Genomic DNA, 26,670 nt, shown 5'->3' with positions numbered 1-26,670 from the left:
GTCCAACTTACTATTCTATCACAACACCAAGTCATCCTTTTCAATTGTCTTGTCTTATATGCATTCATTGGATTTTAGTTGAGCCTTCTTTGATACTTCCTCATAGTAGCTCAAAGCTAAAACTCTCTCTATTTGTGAATACAACAATATTTTCTACCTTTCATGTAAATATTTTCTGCTCTCCTACAAATCCTGGTTCTCTATCAGAAAGTAGCTCTAGTGGCACACCAAATTTGGAACATATTTTCTTATAAACAAATTTCCCCATCTCCTTACTAGTAATTTGTTTGATAGCCTTGGCTTCTGCCCATCGTGACAAATAATCAACTGCTATCAAGATGTAAGAATTCCTTTTTCTAGGTAAGGGTCCAATAGCATCAAGACCCCATTTTTCAAACACATCAAGAGCTAGAATTGTCTTTCGAAATTCAAGATTCAAAATTCTCTTTCCCATCCTCTGGCAAGGCAAACAGGAGTTTCACCAATGATTAACAACCCACTCAATGCTTGGCCATACATAGCCTTCTTGCAAAATTTTATGCAACATGATTTTATGGCAAAATAGCCTCCACAAGATCCTTCATGATTTTCGTCTAGGATTTGGTAAATCTCCTCTTTCCAAGGCACACGACGCAAAACAAATCACTCCCTTTCATGTAAAGCACATCATCAGCATTTTGTATTTCTTGGATTTCCTTATAAATGCATACTCTTTGGAAGATGGTAAACTTTCAGGTAGGAAACATGTCAATAGAAAATCCACTTCCTTTGATAACATTTCCTTTCCATGATATAAAGCGTAATTTGCCTTTACCACAAACACACAAGTGATCGTTTCTTGGGAAACAACATGAGATTCTTCATTTTGAGACCTTTCAATATGCTGCAAACTCCATGCTTCAAACTTTTTGAGCAACGCTTTCACTTTGAAGCATAAATTCTTCAGTTTAGGGTTCTTATTCTTCCATACTCCCAATACTTGCTTCCCAACCAGCAAAGCATCTCCTTTCATTTGCAAACATCTAATTCCCAATTGTAAGAAAATATGCAAACCACCTTCAAGAGCCATGTATTTAGCTTCATTGTTACTTTTGCATCAAGTTTCAGCCCTTGCTTCCTCATAAGCTTCCCTTCTGCATCATAAATAACAATGCCTCTTGAAGCAGCATCATGACTTCTTCAATAAGAACCATCAAATTATAATAGTGAAGCATTAGAGATGGCAAGAGTCTTGACTTTCTTCTTTCGTACCACCTCTTCTTTAACCAAAACAAGAGTGTCTTTATAAGTGAGAAGACCTGCCAGGGTAGGAGATTGTAATAGGACTTATTCTGCAAAGTTTTGATGAATATTTTGTTTAGAGTACATTTTGTTCATTCCAGTGTTTTTCACAGTGTTCTAAAATTTCTAATTTGCGAGTGTGGGTTGCGTTCTGTGGTTCTTATGCGTTTGAATGTAGGACGTCTCTTTTTGAAACCTATTTTGGACCGCTTTTGCTAAAGACTAACAGAAGGATGAAAATAGCCACTTTTTGGCCTCGCGTGAAGAAGAAAGCCTCCGAACAAGGAGGCTATTCTATAGAGAAGGCGCCTTGTGATTGAGATTGAGAGTGAGAGTGAGCGTGAGCGTGCGATTGAGAACTGTGCACAGATTGAGAGTGAGAGTGAGCGTGAGCGTGCGATTGAGAACTGTGCACAGATTGAGAGTGAGATAGCTCAGGGGTGGTTGGGAGGTTGATACGAGCTACGCTCTTCTTGTACTCGGGAATTGATTTCAATATACATCTCTGATTTCTTGCGTCTACTTTGTGTACTTGCAAATTTTTGTTTCAGTTGTTGTATTCCCGTGTCTCGTCACACCTAGGTACTTTCCTCCACCAAAAAAGTGAACTCAAACTCCTGAAGCTCAATAACCTATTATATCATTGTTTTGTCATATTTGAATTATTGATCAATTGGGGAAGTAATGAATAACTGATGAGAAAGATGAATGAATTTTGCAGGAAGTAGTGTGTGAAATGTTTGCAAGCATAAACCATATTGGTCATCACCAATTCAATTTCAAAAAGATCTCTTTCCTGAGGAGTCTTCACTGTGCTAGAGTAATGAGTAGGCTTCATATATTGAGATTCCTTCACTCTTTTCAATAACATAGCCCAAATAGCATCATCTCCCACTGATGGGTTAACATAAAACTCCTTTTACCAATTACGAGCTTGCATAATGGGAAGTGACTTGCCAAGGAATGGGGTAAGGATCCAATCCACTTTTCTTTCAAAAGATCCAGGACCATTTGTTAACCAGAAAGGAAGGTAGCCACAAGCAAAAACAATCCCACGGCGTTATAAAAATAGTGTTCTTCCGATCTTCAGGAGCAAGAATAAGGTGAAAATATCCTGAATAACCATCAACAGTGTATCTCTCAAAACCAGCCCACTGCATCTAACAATTGATCAATAAAAGGAAAAGGGCAAGGATCTTTCTCAGTTACCACATTTAATGGCTTGTAATCAATAGAAACTCTCCAACACCCATCTTTATTTGGAGTGACCACTATAGGGATCACCCATTCAACATTATCCACTGGCACAATGAACCCTGCATCCAAAAGCTTATCCACTTATTCCTTTGATGCATTTATTTTCTCCTTACCATCCTCCTTAATTTCTGTCTTATTGGTTTTGCCCCTTCAACTAGCTCGATCTTCACAGGATTCCCAACAAAACCCCAAAAGATTTGGAAACCTGTCCAACATTGCTAAGTACTCCATTCTTTCTCCTTGTGTCAAATCAATACTCATTATATTTTGAATTAACTCTTTCTTCACTAGGAACTTGTGTTTAAGTTGCATCAACTCTTCCAATTGCTCTGAACAGATTAAAGAATTTATATTCCCTATTGCAGCACTTCACTAACTTCTCTCTGTTCCTCATCCAACAACATAATTGACACTTCACCCTCATCACTGGAAATCAAAGGAGTGCTACTTTTGGAGCTTCAGAACTATCATCACTGGTAGTTTTGAATTCATCATTCTCATTCACATCTTCAACTGCCATAGGTTGTTTGGTAGTCATATCAAACACTCTCTTTTTGACCCTTCTTATCATACACACAGATTGTGCCCTTGCCCCAATCTTGCACGGCACCAAAAACTCTAAACCAAGGTCATCCAAAAATGAGAGGAAAAGCTCCGAGACAAGCTAACATAACATGAGTTAAAAAATTCAACTTATAAATTCTTGATCATCCCCAAAAATTTCACCTTGGCATGGTTTGCTAGTCAAATACGAAACCCAGAGCGTCCACATATAAGGAGAGCCAGTCTCTCGATACATGATTGTGTGATCACACAAACTTCAACATATCCATCAATGTAGGCTTCTCCCATGCCCACACCTTTGTAACATTTAATGGCCTAAAAACTTGTGTGTAGCGGAACATGAACATAGTGGGCATCTCATTAGAATAGATTCCTGATGAGAAATTACAAGAGTGCTTGGGTGGAGAGAGCAACAAAAAGCATAACACCTAGTTAGATAGCATGAACAATACTTTCAAGAGAGAGAGAAATTAAGCTATTGACAACAGTTGAGGACCGGATTTACATGGAGCCGGTCCCCCCTCAAAAAGGCTTTGTATTATGGTTTCTCCCATCAAGAGAGACATTGTCCAATACAATTCTTTGTGTTCCTTCAAGACTAGCTAGTTCAATGAAGATGAAAGCTTCATGCACCAAGCGAAACACTTATCAAACACAACATTAATTCTCCCTAGTCTCAGACCCAAGACCTCACACACCTTCGAAGATGGTGAGAGCTAGCAGGGTATGAGAGTAGATTGAGAGGAAGAAGGAGTATTCTTACAAGAAAGTTGTACATCTCCTCACATAATCACTCATATTAGCATAGCTTAGCTTAGTAATTAGCATGGAAGAGGAGATGAGAATGCATTGAAGCTTGGATCTTGGTTGGATTTGCATCACAAAGCCAAGAGTTGTTGGTGTAGGCCTCCCTTCTCACAAGCTTGGAGTAGCTTGAGAAGGAGAGAGAGTCTTCTTTACTTAACACATGAGATTGTGTGAGTGTGTGTGTGTGTTAATGCCTTGCAAAAATCAGCCCCCTCTCTCTCTCGGTCGACCCCTCTTGCTATTTGCTCATGCTCTACTCTCATTGGACCTCTCCAGGCCTAGCCAATGGTAATGAGGCAAGCTTTTCCATGCATGGGAACCCCCCGTATATTTTTTCTCTTTTACCAAAAATATTTCCTATTATATAACTTACTTTTGATTTTTCTTCCCTTTTTCACAAACGTTTTTGCCTTTATTAAATAAATAAGACTTATGCTAATCAATCACGATGTAGCATAAATAAGTAAGCTTTCTTTGCTGATCTCTCTTTTGACCTTAAGCATTAAATATATATATTCTAAATTACATTATATATATTTAGTATTTTCTAATATATTTTTTCATGTATATATATTATTCCATCCTACCAAATATTTTATTCACTAGTTTTCATTTTCAAACCTCAACCCCACTTTCAAAATTTCAATAATACCTCCATCTAGATGATTGCCAATCTTTTCAACACTCTAGGTTATGTTTTCATACACATGAAGGAGCTAACACTTGAAGGCAAGAGAGAAGTCCACTCAAAGGGGACCACCAAAAGACCTTTGCAGCCACAAATAATACATTATTTGGGTGAATTTTTTGCGTAAAAAAGAATCCCGAATCTGAAGAAGTATTCAACATGAAAGTTGTAGCGCGTAACCTCAAATTTTAGCTCAATTTTTTCCAGAATTTTTGGAGTTATGAACGCGGAGCTATGATTTTTGTGGTGGACCCCATTTTTCTTGTGTAATGGTGACAGAGGCCATTCCCAGTTTTCTTCCCTCTAGAATGGCTATGGTTCTACAAGTCTTCAAGCATGATTACAAGAGACAAGCCTATTTTAATGAGGTCTTGGTAAGTCTTTAGTGATTCTATCACCATTTTTGGAGGATCCATACTCATCAACAACTATCCACCTTCGACAACCTCTCTTATAAATTTTTTACCTCTCTCTTCTCTCCCTAATAAGCTTATGTCTAGCCAAAGTTAGACTATTGTAAATATCTCCTATCCTCTACATCCTACCTACATTCTCTCTTCTTCTCTCTCTATTTACTCTGGTATTTTAAAAAATGAGGAGACAAGATGGGAGCCACAGTCACATGCACCCCATTTTCCTACACCAGAGTGGGACACTCACCTCAATTAGAAATATTGCTAAATCCTCCCCTCCTACTATATATAAGGAGGCCATGAGAGCTGACTGGGAGAGATATACACACACTCACACACCTATCCATACACACTCTTGTGCTACATGCTTGTAGCATGAACCCTAATCACATAATCACAACACCATCACCATCACCATCGCCATGCACAAAAGATGAGCACCACACCTCCACACCACTTGTAATTAAGGGTTAAAGGCACAATTTCAAGAAGAAGAAGGGTGGACACACTCATGATATTCCTCGTCATCAACTCTCATATCTCCATTATGCCTCCTACGATCTTGTTCCCTTCTCATCTTCTTGCCATACGCTACCTATTGTATTCATCTTTTGAAAGCAATCAACACACTCCATCTTGGTGCCATACCTTGTGTCGCTTTGGATACATCTCATTGTGAGTATGGTATATGCTTGTTCCTTGCCATTTTTTTCTGCTTAAGGTGTGCAAATTTGCCACCATATACACACTCTCTCTCTCCCTCTCATATTCCTATCATCTTGCTACTTCCATCTTGAGGTGTGCGGATTCGCTACCTCTTGTATGAGAAGTAAGCATACTTGCATGTTTCCCTGAACTCATTATCTTCCTTACTACATGCACGAGTAGCAAGCCCATTCTTACTCACTCACCACTCCTCTCACCTTATTCTCCGACCACCCCATTCCACATTTGGGCGTGGATCTTGAAATTGTTTTCCATGGGATGTTTCATTGTGTATATGTATGCGTCCTAGTTGCATATCTTTCTAGGTGGTGCCCCTATTGTGTACCTCCCGTGATGAGGCCATTGTGCATAGTCTTGTTGTAGAGGCCATCGGGTCTATTTTTTCACTTCCGCCTCTCAGTAATTAAACAGTATAAGTGATAGCCTTCTGACATGTGTCCCCCTTTCCCCTTTTGTGAGAGCTTTAGGTAATTTAATAATTCAACTAAACTCTCATTGGACTCCTTTGCCTCCAGGCCAGTAGGAATTATGCAAGCCATTGGGCTGCTGAATGCTCATTGGACCCCTTGGGAGACTGTCCAATAGTCTTCTAGAGGGCATAATTCTCATTGGTTCTTTTATTAAGTGTTTTTAAATTAATTAAACTAGATTTAATCTAGCCTAATTCTCATTGGTCCACCTTCAAGGCCATCCAATAGGAATTGGGTACACCTTGTGGGCATCTGGGCTAGGGAGCTGACATGTGTCCCTCATTCCCTTTGTGTAAAGGGGGCTTTTGTGTGTGTGTGTGTGACTGTCTCTCTCATCCCCTACACGCAAGGCTCATCCCCTCCTATGTAGGGATTTGTAAAGACTTTTGGGACACACACAAAGCATCCAATTCCCCCATGGTTGACCTTTGGACACAACCTTTGAATTTTGGAGCCTTAGCATTTTGGAAGTCTTAATGGGCTGACCCTTAGGGTCTTTTTAGCCCATTGTTGCACATGGATCTTTTGCAAATGACCCCCCCTTTGGATCCCTATTTTCCCTCCTTGGGATCCCTACTGTGGCCAGTCTGCTAGCTTACCAATATTCTAGCTTTTTCTCCCCTGCCACTTCCCCATATTAAATGATCAGTTAGGAGAATTAGATATTGATTATTATGACACCTTTGTGCCAAGAGATCACCATAGAACAGATGCTAGGTAACTCTCCCACAGACAACACACTGACTTGTCCATGCTTCGGCTCTTTCTCTGGATTCATTAATGACTTCCACTGCCTTTTACGTTTGGGCACCATATTCATCAACTGTCCAAAAGTACAATCTACTTTCCTCCCAATCAGGCCTTCCTTTAAACTGTAAGCTGTTTTGCCTTCTCCCAAAGGTAAATCTGCCACATCAAATCGTCTACGAGGTTTTCTCTTCCTCTTGGATTTTGCATCTTCACCCTCTTTCTCCTTTCCTTTATTTCTGCTAAGCCCTGGCGCGGCATAGCCTTCCCTCTCTCTTTTGCCTACTGGGGCAGAACATTTTCTTATTTCTTTTCAACCTGCACAATACCCACATAACCACTAGAGTTTGAGGTTTGATTTTCCTATTCAGTACCTTGATCTCCCTGTATATCCAATGCATAATCATTAGCCCTATTAATAATCTGCTAAGGAAGTGGAAACATATCACCTCCCATCCTTGCTGGCTTTGAACAATAAGTGCTAATATGACCAAGTTCACCACAATTATAACAAGTGGGGATGAAACTCCTTTGCAGCTCAAAATTGTCGTGTCCACGACCAGCATTCACATTAGGCTAAGCTTCACATACCTGAACCATTTCTCTACCACGTCCACAACCCCAACCACAACCACCTCCACCTCCAAGAACACTAAGTCGCAATTATTGCATCATGGTCATCATGTCTTGCATACTTTGTTGTAACTGTTCGGTATTAGCAGCCTTTTGAATAGGTTGTCCTCTAGCTTCTACTTGATTCTCCTCCTTTTGGCCACCAATATTTTGCACACGGACTGCTTTCCCATATTCATTAAGCTTTGAGCCTTCTATTCCTTCTCTCTAGCAATAGTGACTGCCTCCTCGAAAGTGATGGGTCTTTTCAACTTAACTTTGAACTTTAGACTTTCTTTTAGGTTTTCCACAAAATGGTCCTTCTTTTAACATAGATGGAGGGATCTCATTTCCCAAAGCCAGGGCCCATTTTTCCCATAAACGGGTGAATTGCATGACAAAATCATCAACACTTTGATTATCCTTCTGAGTGTACAACAATATTTCATGCCAAACTTCATTAGGTACTTCCATGGATCTGTAATGTGCCAGGAAATCCTACTTTACACGGTTGTAATCCAAAACTACCCATGGATTTTGTGCCTACATCAACTTCTCATAACTCTGTAGCCAAACGTTTGCCTCATCCTGTAAACTATAATGCAGTAGCCACAATATAGCTTGGTCTAGTATATTTTGTAGTAAGCATTTGACTTCCAACTTTTCAATAAAATTTTGTGCATTCTCATTAAGCAATCCATGAAACTGTGGGAACTCCTCTTCCATGTTTGATTGCACAAAAACACTTACATAATGACGTCCAAAACTCAAGGGATGTCAATGGACGCTCCAGTACCTATTCCACCTCACACTGGGTAACCTGGCCCCCAATGCTTGGCTTCATAAAACCTCACGACCCTCAAAGGCTGCAATCCAATTATACGACTGCCTCAAGTGCTATCCACAATTTGCACATACATAGGAGGTTGTCCGTAAGGACCCACATCCCTTTTACATTCACTGCCTACAAAATAAACATATTTCATAGAAATTTAAGCTTAGGAGTGCTTGCTACTCAGTGGGGTCACCAAAACGATGTTAGTGTGCAAACAAGAAGGAAAATGAGAAGTCTATAGCCTTGCACACACCACACCGTTGGAAAGGAACATTGTTAAGCTGCAAAAAACACCTATGTCGAACACCTGTAAAGTCGGGCAGGAAACAGCCCTAACTCAACCCATGATTAAAATTGTTGAAAATTGAGACCATAAGATGAAGCTTGTTTTGTGTAGACCTCTGTAGAGTATCCATATGCTTGATTCCAATAACAGATGAAAGAGTTACAAGCTTCCAAAGATGGGAGTCTCTCAATAAGCTCCAAAATAACAAGTCTCTGTAAGAAAAAGGGGTCTGCAGGGAATTGCAGCTAAAATAATGGGGGCATTTTCTACTTTATTGGAGTGGATTTCTCTTCCTTATCTTAGTTGAACTCTTTCTCTCTCATCTCCTCTTTTTATTGGCTCATTTTGATCATTTTTTGGGAAAGAGGGGCTCTTTGTCGGTCACTTTGACTTGGGGAGTGCGCAAGGTGGAGTGTCCAAAGGACCAAAAAAAGTTCCAGGCACTTGGCCAACTCATGGGAACCCAAAATGGCCCCCCGCCCCGGGGGATTCACCATGGAAAACTTATCGCACCACGTAAGTGCAAGGGAGGGGCGTTTTTTTACAAGGTACATAAGTGTATAAGTTAGGGGCAAACCCCCAATAACTTATCTCCCAAGCTTAAAAATAAGAGAGGGGGTATCATATTTATTGGGGGGGGGTGGAGAAGTGAGAAAAGGGGAAAATGAGAGGAAGTTTTTGTGTTTCAAAATGATGGGTTCCCAAATGAGTCTGCCCTTGAACTTGTGAGTCAATAGCTACAAACATACATGAAAAAACTAACACTGCTTTGTATTAATTTCTTGTTTTGTGATTGTAGTTCATTTGTTGAGGGATGAAAGCTATGAAGAGTTTGTATAGATACAAATTTACATGGAGAACCTAACACAACTTTATAACCATGTTTTTAGAGTAATTTAGATGGTTCAGAATTGGACGAGTAGTTAGAGTGCAGGCTGAAGAGGCACATAGTTGGAAACTCAAACTAAGACACATTGAAGGTACATCTATTTATCAACATAAGTGGTTCCTTAGTACATTGCCATCCACTATGCTACACACTCTTTGACTAGTTTTACTCAGTTAGATCATGTGAGACCTAAATTTTATATGTAAGATAGGGGTATGATAGTTTTTTGCATTAATTGTTGTATAAGCGTAGAAAGGGGGGTCATATTCTCTAATATGAGTCGTATATAGGGGTTTAATCAAAGTTTTCTGCTCCCAGGCGACGTTTCATTTTGTATATAGAGTGAATCCCCCGGGGCGGCCCCTCTCTCCCCCAACACCCACGAGCCCCCATAGCCAAGGAGTGAGAGCTCCATTTGCCCCTTTGATTCAACCTTATGGGGTGCCCACTCCCCCCCTTATGCCCCCCAATTTTCACTTACTCCACCCCATGTGGTAATATTCCATTGCCACTTGGCACCATCCTCCCACCTCCCAACCTATGCATACAATTCTTTTGTTTTTCTCCCTACACCTAGGAACCTTGGCAGAAGCATGGCGGATCTCTGAGCACCAAATGCAGCACTACAAAGCACGGCTTGGAGCTTATTAGTTTGTCCATCTCCAAAAATTCTTGACCACATCATTTCTAATTGAATCCATCAATATGGCCCACTTGCCTTTCCTCATATGCATCCACAACCATTTTCTAAGTAAGGGACCACCCACTTCAAATGCATGTAACTCATGATGTATGAGTTCGATCCATAGGCTATAAAGCATGATTGAAAATTCTCATTGAAAACCATCTTTTGAAAGTTCAACCAACCTGAAACTCCAACAAATAACTTAGCAAGACCAAGCATTTATACATAAATTTTACAAGGGTACCCTTAAAACTCAAAGCACTATGGACACCTATGTATTCAAGGCTAGTGGGCAAGCTTTTTAGCATGGATTAGTGACTTTATATTCATCCAAAAAATTCACAACATGACATAGTACATAGTTTGTACATAGTAACCCCACCAAGGGGGAAACCCACTATGACTCCTTCATGGGGTATATGATACTTGTGTCTAACAATAAGTTAATTTCCTACAAAAGGGATTTCTATTCTTCCCTAGCCTCCATAGCTTTTGTGCTTTTGGCTTGTACCCTTGTTTAAGGACTATCTTGTGCTCTACACCCTTTTCTCCTTGCAGGTCCTCATACTTCATTGCAAGAAAATTTGGAAAAGAGGCACATAGCTGGACATAGATTTCTCTCCCTTGCTTGGTCAAATCCTCACTTTAACATAGTGCCTACCTCCTCTGCACCTATACCATGAACTTGCGGTTGCACCTCTTCTTTTGCATGAGAGCCTTCTATAGTCACCTCAAAAAAATTGACGTCTATCCTTATCATATCATCCTTGCTTTCCTATTGCTCAATATTTGAATAGCCCTCATCATAGGCAGTCTCAACCTTGTACTCATAACTTGGCATATCATCCTCATCTCTTTCCACCATAGGGCGGAAACGGTTCTCTTTGGTCTTCAAATCCAAAACCACCTATCTTCCTCTCTCTTTGTAAGGCAAGGTCAACATGTTTCTCTCCCAATCTTGCTTAGCACTTGTTGCAAGCATCCACAGCCTACCCAAGATGATAGGGTATGCATTATCACCTATTTTCATCACAAAAAAATCAATTAGGCATTCAATGCCTATCACCTTCACTCTCACTTCTTGAGCCATGCCCAAACACCTAGCCTTGGCATGGTTGGCCATCCTCATAAGCACATTTGATTTAGCCACTTCTTTAATAAATATTTCCCTCATAGCAGTCTTCATCATGATGCAAACCTATGCTTCACCGTCTATAAAGTCTTGCACATGCATCCTCTTTTTGATTACCACATCCACAAGGGGAAGAACCTCTGATGGGCTACCCACCCTTAAGGCCATGTTTTGCACTGGATGCACATTCCTCTTATCTTTTGGTAGCCTTGTGCTAATGCTCGTAGAACACTATCTCCTCAGCTTAGGATTCAAATCCATCAACTGCCCAAAGGTAATGCTAGCCTTTCGGCTTTGCACATTGCTTAAGTTATACTTGGGGTAGCCACATCCAAGTTGGAAATCACGCCTTCTCTTTTTGTTAGTTTTTGGTTGATCCCTGCCTTTGTACACCTTATCTTTACCTTTGCGGGCTCACGTCTCCCTCTTAATCTATGTTTCCCTATCAGCCCGAGCCCTTTTGTTGGCCATAATTTCAACATCCTGCTTGTCCAATCCGATAATATTCACTCTAGGCACTTTACCAGCATCTGGAGGAGATGGCTGCACTAGATTCTTGATTACCTACTTTCTCATGCCATTAAATTGTGCTTTCCCTCTACCTTTGCCAAACAACAGGTAGATATTACCTCTTTCTCTTGGTGGATGATGACAATCCGGTGCATAATGTCCTTCTTCACCACAATTATATCATCTTCCATGCAATGGCCTCGCCCTAAGTCTTACTTCTCTTGGTTGTCCTCTATCCATCACACTTAGCCCCAATTCTTGCATTTGCTTTAACAAATCCTGTACAATTCACATTCAGTTTTGTGGCACAATGGCTACACCTTGGTTCCCATGGTTGTCCTCATGAACAACATCCCTCATACTAGGATGTTGGGTAGGAATCACCACTTTGTAGCCCGACATGCCCTGCTTCGGTCTTCTTTTTTATCTTCCTTATGTTTGCCTTTGCAATGACCACTACACCATTGTATTTCTCTGGGCTTTCAAAATCCACTTTCTCCCTCACCTGGGATCTCATTAACGTAATCACAATTAGGTGATTACGTAAATAACTACAGTATTTACACAAAAAAGTCACATGATCACGTTAATTGTTAACGTGACTTTGATTTTGACCTGCAAAAACCTATAGAGCCAGTTAGCCCTCCGGGTTTTTTTATTTTCCTTGTGGGGCCTGCCGGGCTTTTTCATTTTCCCGGCAGGCCTACCGGGTAAATGCAGTAGCCCGGCGAGCCCGCCGAGAAAATAAAAAACCCCAGCGGGCGTAATTATATATAGTAAATAGTGTGCTAACCCCGGTCTTTTAGCTAGGCAAATCCTTCGGGATGTATCTGAGTGCCAGGTATTGTCATCTCCTTGTGAATTGACCTAAGGTTATAGAGTCACGGGTCTCTTTTTTGGGCTGAACGTGATTCTTAATTCAGTAACCACTTCTAAAACATTTAATTCCTTTACCAACATAAAGGTACGAAACCAAAACAACTGAAAACTTGGGGATTCATGTTCATTGCGAAGAAGCCATTGGTCCAAATGAGGGCTGTAGTGGTTTTAGAAGATGAGCATATGTAAATGAGGAGTCGATAGTCAAGGGTCGGATGTCCTCTACTAGTGTACTGGGCATATAAAGATCCTTCAAGTCTTGCATTTGAGTTGATTTATAATATAAGATCTATAGTCCTTGATTGTGTTAAAATATCGTTTATATATTGAATTGGTTACATGGGTGGGCTACAATCCTTCACACGGTACAAGTAGTCCCCAATTGGGTGATTATATTGAATATTTATTTACGTTAGTTTATGCATTGGTTTATACAGAGAGTGCATTATGTATTACGATAGATTATTAGTGCATGAAATGATAAATCATATATTTTATTGCTTTCATTTGTTTTTTTGTAGAAAATGAAATAAGATGTGTCTTATTCTTTGCAAATCAAAGTGGACATATAAATAATCATTATAATAATAATTGCATAGAGAGATCATAGCATTGTTATGGTTATTACGCCATGTAGAGACTACATTGCAATGTGTATGGTTGCTCACAATATAGGTGATCGATATGTGGATTGACTAGCATGCATTGAAAATCTCATATTGTGCATCGTGGTTATTTTCATATTGAATGGTTTTTAAATTATAATATATATTGAAAATAAAAAAAAATGTTTTCAAAATTGAACATCTTGTCCTTTTCTCTTGAGTTTTAATTTAAAAGCAATGGAGCAAAATGTGGGCACAAGTGGTACGAAGAAGCCAAAGAATAAAAAACCTCCTGGCAAAGAGTGGGATTATGCTCACAACATATGCGGCCAATATATGGAGTGGAAATGTAAATTTTGTCACACAAAAAAATTTGGCGGTGCACCGCGTATTAGGGATCATTTTCTAGGTAGCGCTAAAAACAGTTGTTGTAAAAAATGTGAACATTCTCAGGCACCTGTAGTTGCAAAGCGTTTGAGAGAAGATGTTGCGGGAGCGACTCACACACCCATGAAGTACATGGAAACACTACCTAGATCAACATAATGTCAATCGAGGACACATATGACACGATAGGCACAAGGAGGAAATATCTTTAGCTTGTCAAGCTGAGACCATCCTACACATACAACACTCTGGAAGGCCAACTATACCACAATCAAGAACCTCACTGCTCTCAACTACACCACCTAGCCACATACACACATACGGAAGGTAACTCACCTAATCATGCCAGATTCATACGAAACTTAAGGAACACCATCCCCTCACTAGGATACACATGTCCCTACGCTTCTACACTTAAAACCCTCACTCTAAACCCGTCTGTGGAAAACGTCTAGGATGACAGAGCAGAATTTTGAAAGTGCTCGAAACTGAAATTTATGAGTAACTATGCGTAGCTTATGTCGCCACGATTCTATAGACTACTAGCACGCAGAAAAAAAGAATTGTTTGATACACTTACGGCCACAAATAGCTCGTAGATGCGCCGGCGTGTGCGCTTCATCTCGCGGGGAATGCTTGGCATTGTCGCGTAGCTCTCCTCGAGCCTACAACAATGGTGCAGTCGGATCTCCAATTTGTTGAGCGAGCCGGGCGTAGCGAGAGGATAAAGCTCACGCTCACTCTCTTTCTCTCTCACACACAGTAGACGGCACCGCTAAAGTTTTGATTATGATTAAAACTCCCTTTACAAAATGACCTAGGTACCTTATATACTAAGGTTAACTTAGGTTTAACCAAAAATGGGATTGAAAGGGTCAAATGGCTTTGTATTTACAATCTGGAAGTGCCATTGCACCCCGGCTTCTGAAACTAGAATAACTACTCATTACAAATGACGTTTATAGCCATAATCCGCAGCATTTCATAACTCGCAAAAGATAAGACTTTGGTACGAAACTTGAGTTATGTTGTGTTGTTGACCCAACGGTCAACACTCCCCCCTTTAGCGTTCATGTTGTCCCCGACATGACCTGATTGTCGATGGCGATGTGGTCTTTGCGGTCGTTTTGGCTTCATCTGTTGCACTGCTTGTAACTTTGTCAAACCACAACAAGAACTATGATCCATTAGAGCGGACATCTATCATCATAACCATTCATCTTTTGAGATCCTCTGATTACTTTTATGCCTGCTCTTCTTCATTGGGGACTTCTTTGTTCCTGTGCAATCATGTTGTTAGTGTTGTCTGCAGCTTTGTCATTGTAGGCCATTCTTCGACTCGCCATTGAGGAGAAGTATGTTATGATCTGAAATTGGTGCTCCAATTCATTTGTCAATTGATTTGAGTAGCATTTCCTTATTGTTGATGTAGAAGGAATATGTACAAGAGGATGGTGATAGGTGTCTTTAGATTAGGGTCTAAAACCTGGATGACCAAAGGGAAAAAAAATGGGTGGGGAAAAAAAGGCCTTTGGTATACACTCTTATTGGACTTGAGCAGTTGAACGTGAAGTACATGTTCATGAAAGGTGAGTGCTTGGGTGAAACACGGAAAGAGTGCCTCATGCAAGTGCCAATTATGGGACACTCTATATGTAGATGAGAAATTTGTCACCAAAAGCATGCAATGTGAAAGAAGGAGATGATGGGTGTTTTGAGGAATAAATGTAGCACATGTGACATCAAAAGATGTCTCAATAGCTTCCACCTTTCCAAGAAGGGTTGTCGATGTAGAAGTTTCTCCACTCGTATCTCACTGTGCTCAGTACGTGAGTGTCTTTTGGACCTTCTCCTTCACTTCACCAAACTTAAGTACTTAGACTTCGACTCTTTTGCTCACCTGTACCAGCATGAGCGACACAACGTAAATATGCTCAACTCTTCCAGCTTGAGCAATACCTAGAATAGCTAAGACGCTTAGACCACAGAGAATATTACTTGAAGCTTTGGGATTAACACCTCACTCATTTTGTGGCTTAGCTACTCGACTCTGACTTTTATGACTTGTCGGTTGCATGTTGACACTGCTTTGTGACAAGTTCTTCGTCTATTGTAGTGGCTATTGAGACATACTTCGTGAAGTTTCATCGTTTCCCTGTACCTTCTTCTCTTTGTAGTGCTCAGGCCTCTCGTCAGTCTTTTCTTCATGTGGATTATGGATTTTTTTATTTTTTCTTAATAATAAACAAAGAAAATCTTAAAAAAACTTAACAAAAGAAAAATCATTCAAATAGAAATCTAAATGCTATGTACACTAAACAAGTCCCTAGGGGCTCATATATGGATTTTGTCCCCATACTCCTCTGTAACACTACTATGAGGGCATATACTCTAAATTTCGTAAAAACATTATCACAATAAAACGCAAAAATTCAATGCCTCTCACAAAACATTGCCCTCTAATAGTCATAATGTTAGGTCCGCATTCAAAATGCCTCCCCCCTTCCTATTTGGAGTCATCCTTTACGACAGGGTATTGCAAAGGGTATGTGTTGTGCTTGGGCAATTAAAAGTTGTGCCTATGCAGGCCTTGTAATGTAGCCCTATTATGCATACACAATCAATGCATGGAAAAGATTTATGTTGTGCAAGATGTGGGTATAAGAAATTTGCTTATTGGCATTTGTTGGCGAGGCTTCCTATTCTAAGCAATGTAATGGTCTTTGAAGCTCCTGTATCGTTGCTTGATTGAAGCGACTTGATCTCTTCTAACTGTACTGTAATCGTAGGAAGAATTGTAAGAATTCAAGAGGTGATGCACTGACAACAGTTTTGTTGTTCTTCTTTGGGACCCATTTCTTTGCGATTATTGGCTGTTTTGTTGTTGGCTCTCGTTTGGGAACCCATACTTGCATGTGCTTCGTTTGTGTTTGAAGAGACTTCTTTGGGATCCACCTTTTTGTTGTGTGAGTCAATAGTGGTGTTTGCTTCAGCCCTTTTACGCTTGGTTGGGGACAGGATTCAGGCTTTGAAAGTTGATACTGTGGTTGTTTTGGAATCCAAATGAATTCTTGACTTTTTTGTGCTTGAATCAACTTCTTTGGAGCCCAAACCTGAGTTGTGAAAGCTTGCAACTTTGTGATATTCTTACCCATTTGTGCACACTTTCCTTGTTTTTGTTTTGGTGTCGGATCTTGTGATTTGTCATTAGAGATATTTGTCTTCTTGATCCATATCTATTTTTGGCCGATCTGGCTTTTTGGTATCTAGATTTGTTGAGATTTTTGGCTTTGACTTGTTTTCATGTTCTTTTGACCTGTCATGGTTGTTGCTGAAGGGGTTGGTGATAGTGATGGCCTGAGTTGATGATAGGGGATGTTGTAAGATTCATCACTATCGCTACTATCCTCAGCAAGGTTGACTTCTTGTACTTTCCCTTGATTTTTTGGCTGGTAGTGGAAATTTACTGTCTGTTTGCTCGTGGGTGGTAGTTTCTTGGAGGACTTTTCTAGCCCATTTATTAGAGCATTGTTGGATCGTTGCTCTGGTCGTATTCCTCCTAGCTGAGTCTTTGCATCCTTATTGGGAGCCATGTATGAGGATGCTTGTGGTGGCTATGTCTTCACCGAGGACTTTGGAATCCACTTTTGATGCACTTTATTCGTATAGCGATGACATTGATTCCTGGGTCGTTGATCTTCTTGAAGCTCGAAGTGTTCTACAGAGTCATAGAACTCGTCGTCTTCTTCATCTTTTGATTCTCCACATTTCTTTGTTTGCTCCTTATGTCGAGAGCTTGTTGATGTCTGGTTCTCTTCATTTTCCTGGATTACACTCACTGCAAAATAAGGAACGACATCATAGCCATTTTCATCACAAAACTTTTTTGTGGGAGCATCCTCCACGGCGCACACGTCCAGAGTAGCCAAGATGTGTTCCCATCCAAAAGGCTCTGACTATTCTTCAGGAAATGGTTCTAGGATATAGTCCCTATCCTCTATAACCCACTCTAGGATACATTCCTCATGTTTCAAGCTACCACATTGTGAAGATCCACACATCCACAGTTCTTTAGGATTACCTAACCAAGCTGGAAGTTCTGATCCTGCTACTGTGGCGGAATCAAACTCCTCAACTGGTGTTCTCGTCACATCCCTATAGCTATGGTCTCTCAAGTTATCTTTGTTATGGTTTCCATATGTCTTAGGTATATATGGTCATAACCCCAATCTTGGACCATTTTCAATTGTCGCATGAATGGTCTTCCCAGAATGATGTCATAGTTGTTCTTCTTGCCAAAGTCAACAAAAGCAAAAGTGTGTTCATATTCAATGCCACAAGAAGTAACAAGTACTTTTTCTAGCAGTCCTAGGGGCTTTTACTTGTGTCCGTCTGCAAGTTGCACGGTCATTCCTTTGGATATCAAGGCAGGTTTTCTCCATTTTTTCCAAACCTCTTTGGTTGCAATGGCCACACCAGCTCCACTGTCAAGGGTTGCCATGGTTTTTACACCATTGAATTCCACAGGAAGGGTGGTGTTTCCATCTTCTCCCTCGTAATACTCACCTACCTTGTTTAATGGCACTGGCCTAGTATTTAGTTGAGGCATTTCAAGCTCTTTGATGCCTTCCTCGATTTGATTCATTGGGGTTTTTACACCAAATTTCTCTAGACATTTACCCACATTAGCCCACATGTTTGGTCTTATTCTGAGAAACTCACCTAACATTATTGTACAAGTGACTGGGGTAGATAGAATATGTACTAGCCCCTTTGAATCGATGGCCTTGTTGGGAGACAGTCTTTGTGATGGGACTGCAACCACATCTGACTTGGTCTCGTACTCTCCCATGTAGTACGGTAGTGTTCTTAGAGAATGGGGTTGACTATCCATAGATTGTACAGATCCTTTGTCACCCCAATACGATCGCACGTCTAGATTCAATTGAGATCCAGTCTCAAATTCCTCTATTGGTGGTAGAAACACTCCTCGTTCATCACCAGTCTTGTCTACTCATCTTCTTAGGTCATCGGCTTCATTGGCCTCTTTGACTTGTTTCCACAATTCGTCAAGACCATCTATCTCTTTACAATCCTCAGGTATAGCTTGGTGAAATCCCTCAGAAGAGTTATCCGTGGTATTCAATACTATCCTTGGTTCTAATGCTGGGTCTTTGAGGTTTGATCTGTGCTCATGACTAGAATCTGGCTCTTTTAGTTCCTGGTTTGGTGGGATTACTTGTGTAGGCATGACACGGATCACATCCTCAGGTTTTGCAACTGGTGGTTCTAGTAAAGCTTGGCCTGTTTGAATCATTTTCTGGCACATTTCAACCTTTGCTTTTCTAGTTCCACATAGGGATATGTCATCCACCTTTGTTCTTGATTTTGGTTTTTTTTGAGCCTCACATCATAGGCTTTCAAGAGGGCATCTAATGTCTCATTAACCTTCTCTGCCAACACAGCTCCTCCTGAACTAGCACTTCTCGGTTTCTCATCCGTGGATGGTTCTTCTAGAGGTTTAACCATCTGTGTAAGAGAAGGTGCCTCCTTTTACTCATGTTGTTTTATCTTCTCCTCAACTTCGGTAAGCTTCTCAGCTAGGGATTTTTTCTCTCGTTCCCTGCGTGCTTTCATCCTAGTCTTTATAGCTTTCCAACTATTTTGTTTGCTCTTGGTTTTTTGACTAGGTGCGTCTGTCTTTGGTCCATCATCTGTCTTTGGACTCGTGTCACTTTCCGTGTTCTTTGTCTCTGGATTCTCATCAGCTTTCCTTTGATCCTGTGCTCTCGTAACTACTTGAACTGGTACAACATTTTCATCTTCTGAGCTACTAGGTAGCTGAACAATCCCTAATACATTTGTCGTGATTTTCCTGATTTGGTTTGGGTTTTTTGGGCAATCGGGGATCAAGTGAGTGATGCCACACTCAAGACAATAGGCATTTACTTCACTGATCTCCGTATGAGGACATTGCTTGATCAAGTGGTTGTCACGACTTTTGTGACAATCTATCTCTGGTTGAGGAGATTCTTTTAGCATTTCCTCTTGGCTATAAGCAATCTTTGACCTAGATAAGCTGCTATTTGCAATGAATTGCATTGTCCTTTCGTCCATTTCATACCTTCTTTCTTTCGACTGAAACCCAGGAGGTGGAGGTTGTACCGGCCTCACCACTCCATGTGTTGTTCTCACATTTTGTTGCTCCGAAGGGTAGTACTCACTTTGGTTGCTACACCACATTGTAGCTGGTACTCGCGTTGGTTTATTTGATGCTTCCATCATTGGCATGTATCTCATGTCTACCTGCATTCTAGCACCTGGCAGCGGAGGTTGTTGTCCTAAGCAAGTTGTGGCCTTAAAACTCCTACTGGTCTTGGCGCATTCCCCGTAATGTATCTAGGTGGAGTAGGTGCTTCTGGAACAAGTCGTACATACCTCTCCCTAGCATTTTCCATGCTATAATAGCACTCTTCCTCCGTATGGTTCGTCCATTTTCTCTCAATTTCACACCACTTCGGCTCTCCCAAATCAGACCTTACAAGAGGAATCAACCTCTTGACCAAGTCGTCATAAGCTTTTCTTGATCAATAGGTGCCGTTGGCTTGGCAATGGACTCACTTATCTGTGAAACACTATGCTGAGAGGATGTGTCATCTCCTTGACTCTTTAAGTCATTTTCTTTGTATGCCTCACAGTTATCCACTAGATAAAGATCTTCTGTGATCAACTCGTTTAGCGTCATCCTCCTTATCATATGCAGATCCTTCTGAAGGCCTGCATGTCTCATTCCTTGGATAAAGATCAGCATCAGTCATGCTTGCGTAGGTAATTCCGCTCTCGGACAGAGCTTCACATATCTCTTGAGCCGTAATGATGCTTTGCGTACTGATTCATTCTCTTTCTGTTTGAATCTATGGATTTGCAAGACCGTGTTGTGAGCAATGCCTTTTGGAGAGAATTCTTCAATAAACTCCTCAAACAGCTCATCTAGGGTCTCAAAATCCCATTTTTCCACCGAGTCGAACCATGTAGCTGCATCATCTTCTAGAGTCAATCCGAATCCCGCAAACTGTGTCGCAAAATTTGAAACTTCCTCTGCTCTAAACACTCTTCTAAAAGCCGTTATGTGATCTTTCGGATCTTTATCTCTGGAGTATTTTCTGTTTACCCATTTCTGGACTTGGGATGGTCTAACTCGTCGATTGTCTACAAGTCTAACCAGAGACTCTCCCAATCCTTCTTTCGTTATCGCTCTTGAAGGGAATCCTGGTGGCTCTCTTCTTGGAACTCCTATAGGAATTCTCGTGTTTGGTGGAGGCATTTGTGGTCCTTCATTGACCAAATATCCACCTCTTTCTAGTATAGTCTGTGGATTTGTGCTTTCTACAACTCTGTATTCTTGTCCATACTTGTCGACAACTATAGATCTCCATTGACAGTCGACTCCGTATGTGTAGACATATAAGAGCTTGTAATACGTTATCTCTTCTAGGTATGGATCTGAGCACCTATAAAGATTGACCTCATTGTAGTCAATGTATCTATATAGTACTTCACTCTCATGACCAATCATCCAAACTCTCTCAACAAGATGGGTCTTTATCAATTGCAAGTTTGGAAGATCCATTGTGGGAGGATATTCCTTTATCGTCGGGATCTCCAAGCTTGTGTAAGCTGCGTTTGAATCTAGGGTAGACATGATTTGTGGGCTTAAGAGATTTTTCTTGGTTCAAGTAGACTTAGTCCACTGTGTTCAAGTGCTTTGGTTAGGAAAAAGTCAAAACTATGTCCAAAACCGCAACCGTTTCGTCACAATTCTCGCAAATTGTCGCTTTTAGACACCCCTAACTTGCGGATGTATTTTGAGACCTCAAATGACGTTTTTTTCAAAGTTGACTTAAATGGTTTCTCTAAGATCTGTAGAGCCACTCTCAAGCTACATTTTGATATAAAACTTTTCCGATCCGATACCATTTGTGAAAGTTATGGCCAAAATAGTGAAATGTAGTTTAGACTGGTCAAAATGAGTCCAAATTCAATTTTAAAAGAAGATTTGGGATCTCTGTGACACTGTTAACACTTCTGTATGGTCAAAATTACAGTTGGACCCTAAAACTGGCCTAGAGACATCCTATGTGTAGGATGTCTATATGCTCAGAATTTAACAAAATTTGGTCCAGAGACTCCCCTTAAGTCCAACACAATGGTATGCTCAAAATTTCATTTGGACCTAAAAATGGCCTTGAGACATCCTACGCGTAGGATGTTTTTTTGCTCAGAATGACTTGAAATTTTCACCCCAGCTTCTCCTTGATGTGTTGATCACCGTGGTGTGCTCATAAGTTGGTTTGGAGTCCTAAATCAAGCTGGAGACATCCTACGCATAGGATGTCTAACTGCTCAGATTTTGTCCAAACTTGATCCCAAGATTCTCCTAGTGCTCAACAACCCAATGGTATACTCAAAATTGAGTTTGGATGCCAATAGGTCAATATTTGGGCTGCATAAGCTTCTAGTACACTCCAAGAGTAGGATGTCTGGCAATTCTTGTCTTTGCTTGGTAAATAGGTCAAACAAGGTCCAAATTCACTTTTGAAAAAATTTCTGGAATCCTTGAGACACTGTGAACCTCCCTATATGGCCAAATTAGAATTTAGACCACTTTATGACCCTGGAGACATTCTACACGTAGGATGTTTTTTTGCTCTGTTTCAGCTCAAACTTGCACTGTAGCTTCCCCTTGATGTGCTAAGCTCACAGCTATTTTTGCTTTTTGATTCTGACACCTATAGATTGGTCAAATGATCAAGAATGTGTTCCAAAATCCTAATGTCTGTTCTGATGAATTCCTAAGTCAAATCAACTCCAAATTGGACCAAATTTTCCTAGGAGGCTTATCTAAGGCTATATGACAGTATGGTATGGTCATAGTAGAATTTTGGTTTCAGAATTATGCAGTAGACAACCTATGCGTAGGATGTCTTTTTGCTCAGAATGAACCCAAACTTGGACCAAAGATTCTCCTAGTCTTCAGCAACCCACTGGTATGCTCAGAGGTTGATTTGGAGTGCTAAATCATGGTGAAGACATCCTACGCGTAGGATGTCTAAGTGCTTAGAGTTGCCCCAAACTCGAGCCGCAGCTTCCCCTGGATGTCAGCAACCCAATGCTATGCTTAGATTTGAGTTTGGATGTCAAAAGACCCCAAAACTAGCTATTCTTGCCTTTTATCTTTAAAACAACGCTAAAGTCTGCTTAAAACCCAATTTTCTCACCCAAATAAGCTGAAAACTCTCACATGCACTCAAAACATCATGTATAACATGCACATGAAGTCACCCTATGGTTTGGTCTCAAAATTAGGCCTTGGACACAATTTGGGTAGGATGTCTGGCAATTCTTGTCTTTTGGCTTTGATCTGTCAAAATTTGGTCAAATTTCCACTTTCCAGGTGAAAATAGGGTAGAACCTACCTTCTAAACACACTGGTAACCTCAGATTTTCAAAATTTCCACCAGATCACCCTGTGGCCATCCTATGCGTAGGATGTCTACTGCTTTTTTTTCCAGACTGAAGTGTCCCTGATGCTTCCTTATGCTCTCAGCAAGTGCAAGTATGCTTCACAATTGCAAAAACATGCAAAAGTCACTCAATTTAAGCCTTTTTTGAAATTTTACTTTTTTTGACTCCGCCTTTTGGCTTTTGGTCAACAAAAATAGGGAAAAACACTCAAGTCAATATGTTACTAGGGTAAAACCTACCCTCTGAACCCACTGGTGCAGTCAGAATTTTCAAATTTGGTCTCCAAAACCCCCTTGAGACATCCTACGCGTAGGATGTCTATGTTTACAGAATTGCAGGCTTTCTTCACAGAACCCTTGCAAATGCTCTTTTATATGCACATCATCAGTCAGTCATACAAAAAATATCCACAAAAGCTTGTTTAATGCAATTTTACCCTCAAAAGCACACTTTTCCGTGATTTCAAATGCAATCAAGCACTTTAGCAAATAATTCACTGCTGAATAGCTCTAGATCAGAAGCAGATCACTTACCTAAAGCTACTCCTACAAATCATATGGGGTTTTGCATCTATGAGTAGAAAAACACTTCACTGCCACACACGGACTAGTAAATGCTTTTATCACCTCACAAATCACTTGACCACCAACAACTACTCTAATCCATAGATCCTAACTAAACCTATCTAGCTAGTCGCAGACCCTCGGCAAGACACATGCTTCCTGGCTATCCACTTGATTGTGGAATATCCTCTTCCGGATCCACTTAAGAAAAACGCTTTCTTTAGCCGAAACTAAATCAAGCAACCATCACACGAGTGTTCGTAGGAAACCTACTTAGGTCCTTGTGTCCCCGACAATGGCGCCAATGTTGCGGGAGCGACTCACACACCCATGAAGTGCATGCAAACACTACCTAGATCAACATAATGTCAATCGAGGACACAGATGACACGATAGGCACACGGAGGAAATCTCTTTAGCTTGTCACGCTGAGACCATCCTACACATACAACACTCTGGAAGGCCAACTATACCAAAATCAAGAACCTCACTGCTCTCAACTACACCACCTAGCCACATACACACATACGGAAGGTAACTCACCTAATCATGCCAGATTCGTACGAAACTTAAGGAACACCATCCCCTCACTAGGATACACCTGTCCCTACGCTTCTACACTCAAATCCCTCACTCTAAACCCCTCTGCGGAAAACGCATAGGATGACAGAGAAAATTTTTGAAAGTGCCCGAAACTGAAATTTATGAGTAACTATGCGTAGCTTATGTCGCCACGATTCTATAGACTACTAGCACGCAGAAAACAGACATCGTTTGATACACTTACGGCCACAAACAGCTTGTAGATGCATCGGCGTGTGCGCTTTGTCTCGCGTGGAATGCTTGGCGTTGTCGCGTAGCTCTCCTCGAGCCTACAACAATGGTGCAGTCGGATCTCCAATGTGTTGAGCGAGCCGGGCGTAGCGAGAGGATAAAGCTCACGCTCACTCTCTTTCTCTCTCACACACAGTAGACGGCACCGCTAAAGTTTTGATTATGAATAAAGTCTCCCTTTACAAAATGATCTAGGTACCTTATATACTAAGGCTACCTTAGGTTTAACCAAAAATGGGCTTGAAAGGTCAAATGGCTTTGTATTTACAATCTGGAAGTGCCATTGCACCGCGGCTTCTGAAACTAGAATAACTACTTATTACAAATGACGTTTATAGCCATAATCAACAGCATTTCATAACTCGCAAAAGATAAGACTGTGGTACGAAACTTGAGTTATGTTGTGTTATTGACCTAGCGGTCAACAGAAGAGCTCACCAAAAAGGGTGGCAAGAGACGACAGATATATAGCTCAGTGCCTTCGAATCAAGAGCTCCTAGATCCAAATATTAAGTCCGCAAATCCTGTAGTGACGCTAACTAACCTTGAAGAACAACCTGCACAAGGAGAGGAAATTCCAGGCAGTGTTTCTTTTAAACATCACAATGAAGGTGGACATTTTCAAATGCGTCAAAAATCATTACGTCAAAGCTTTCGAGTGCAGTCTCTAAAAGAAGCACAAACAACACTCACCAAAGCAATATTCTTTACTGGAAGTGCTTTGGTCATGGTAGACAGCAATCATTGGAAGGCTGCTTGGAAGAAAATCGATGAGTTTGTGTTGAGCTTATATGTGAAGCTACTCAATATATGGCTTAAAGATTAAAAATGAATATTAAACATGAAATTTATGTGCAAATATTTTTTTACATATAATTTATATAAATGGAACATTTAAAATAGGGATGATTGATAAATAAAGTATTCTATATAAATGAAATATTTAAAATAGCGATGATTGATGAATACGGTATTCTATATAAATGGAACATTTAAAATAGCGATGATTAATGAATAAAGTATTCTTTTGAATACGATTAGCTAGTATATAATTTCAAATGGAAAGTTAAAAACAACAAAATCAAACAATTCATACATTTTGTATATGAAATACTCTTCATAGTCGCGTTACCGACCAAGTATTTCATATACTTAATACTTAAAAAATTAACTGCATATGCACATACAAATTACATGACGTTTGTATGGCCGGGTTAACGACCTGAATGCCACATTTATGCAAAAACATATGCTTCTAACAAACAACACTCTACTAGCCGTGTTACCGACCGAGTGCCGCTTGAATCTAAGGAAAAACAATGGCCTACATACGAACATCATATAGCCATGCTACCGACCGATGCCCATATGTTTTTTGGAAAAGGGGAAGGGAAGTTGACTTACCATAAGCATACTAGATTCGCCGCGTTACCGACGTAGTACTCAGACAATAAGCCAATACTTACCAATGAGGGCGAGCTTTTTGAAATGGGGCCTCTAAACCCAAACCAATGGGCCTACCCTCACAAAATGTTCGTAAAGAGGTACGCACATTACTTGGGGCACCACCTTCTTTTGGGAGTGGAGAAGGAAACCAATCAAAATAACACTTGCACTCACCCACTCAAGCAACACACTTTGAAAACCCCCTTACTCTCTATACACTTTGGACACTTGAACACCATCAACGATTATGCAACCCAATGCCGTGCATCAAATGAAATATGCAATTTGTGGAATAGCATTCACCTTCTCCCCATAAGAATACCTATAATACATCCAAACTCCTCCTCTCTCAAGCACTCATCAAAAAATCATGCGCACAAGACTTTCCTCTCAAACACACAAGAGAATCACTTACATCAAACTAACACACTTTGCATAGAGAGCTCATCTTCATCTATGCAATGCCGTGACACAAATAAAATCACCATGAGAGGTAGCCACATGCATGTTTTTAATGAAGCAAAAGAGA

The sequence above is a fragment of the Adiantum capillus-veneris genome, chromosome 16 (assembly GCF_014529385.1).
Source record: "Adiantum capillus-veneris isolate H3 chromosome 16, ASM1452938v2, whole genome shotgun sequence".
Taxonomy (NCBI): domain Eukaryota; kingdom Viridiplantae; phylum Streptophyta; class Polypodiopsida; order Polypodiales; family Pteridaceae; genus Adiantum; species Adiantum capillus-veneris.
The sequence above is the reverse complement of the archived record's forward strand: the minus strand, read 5'-3'. Positions refer to the sequence as shown.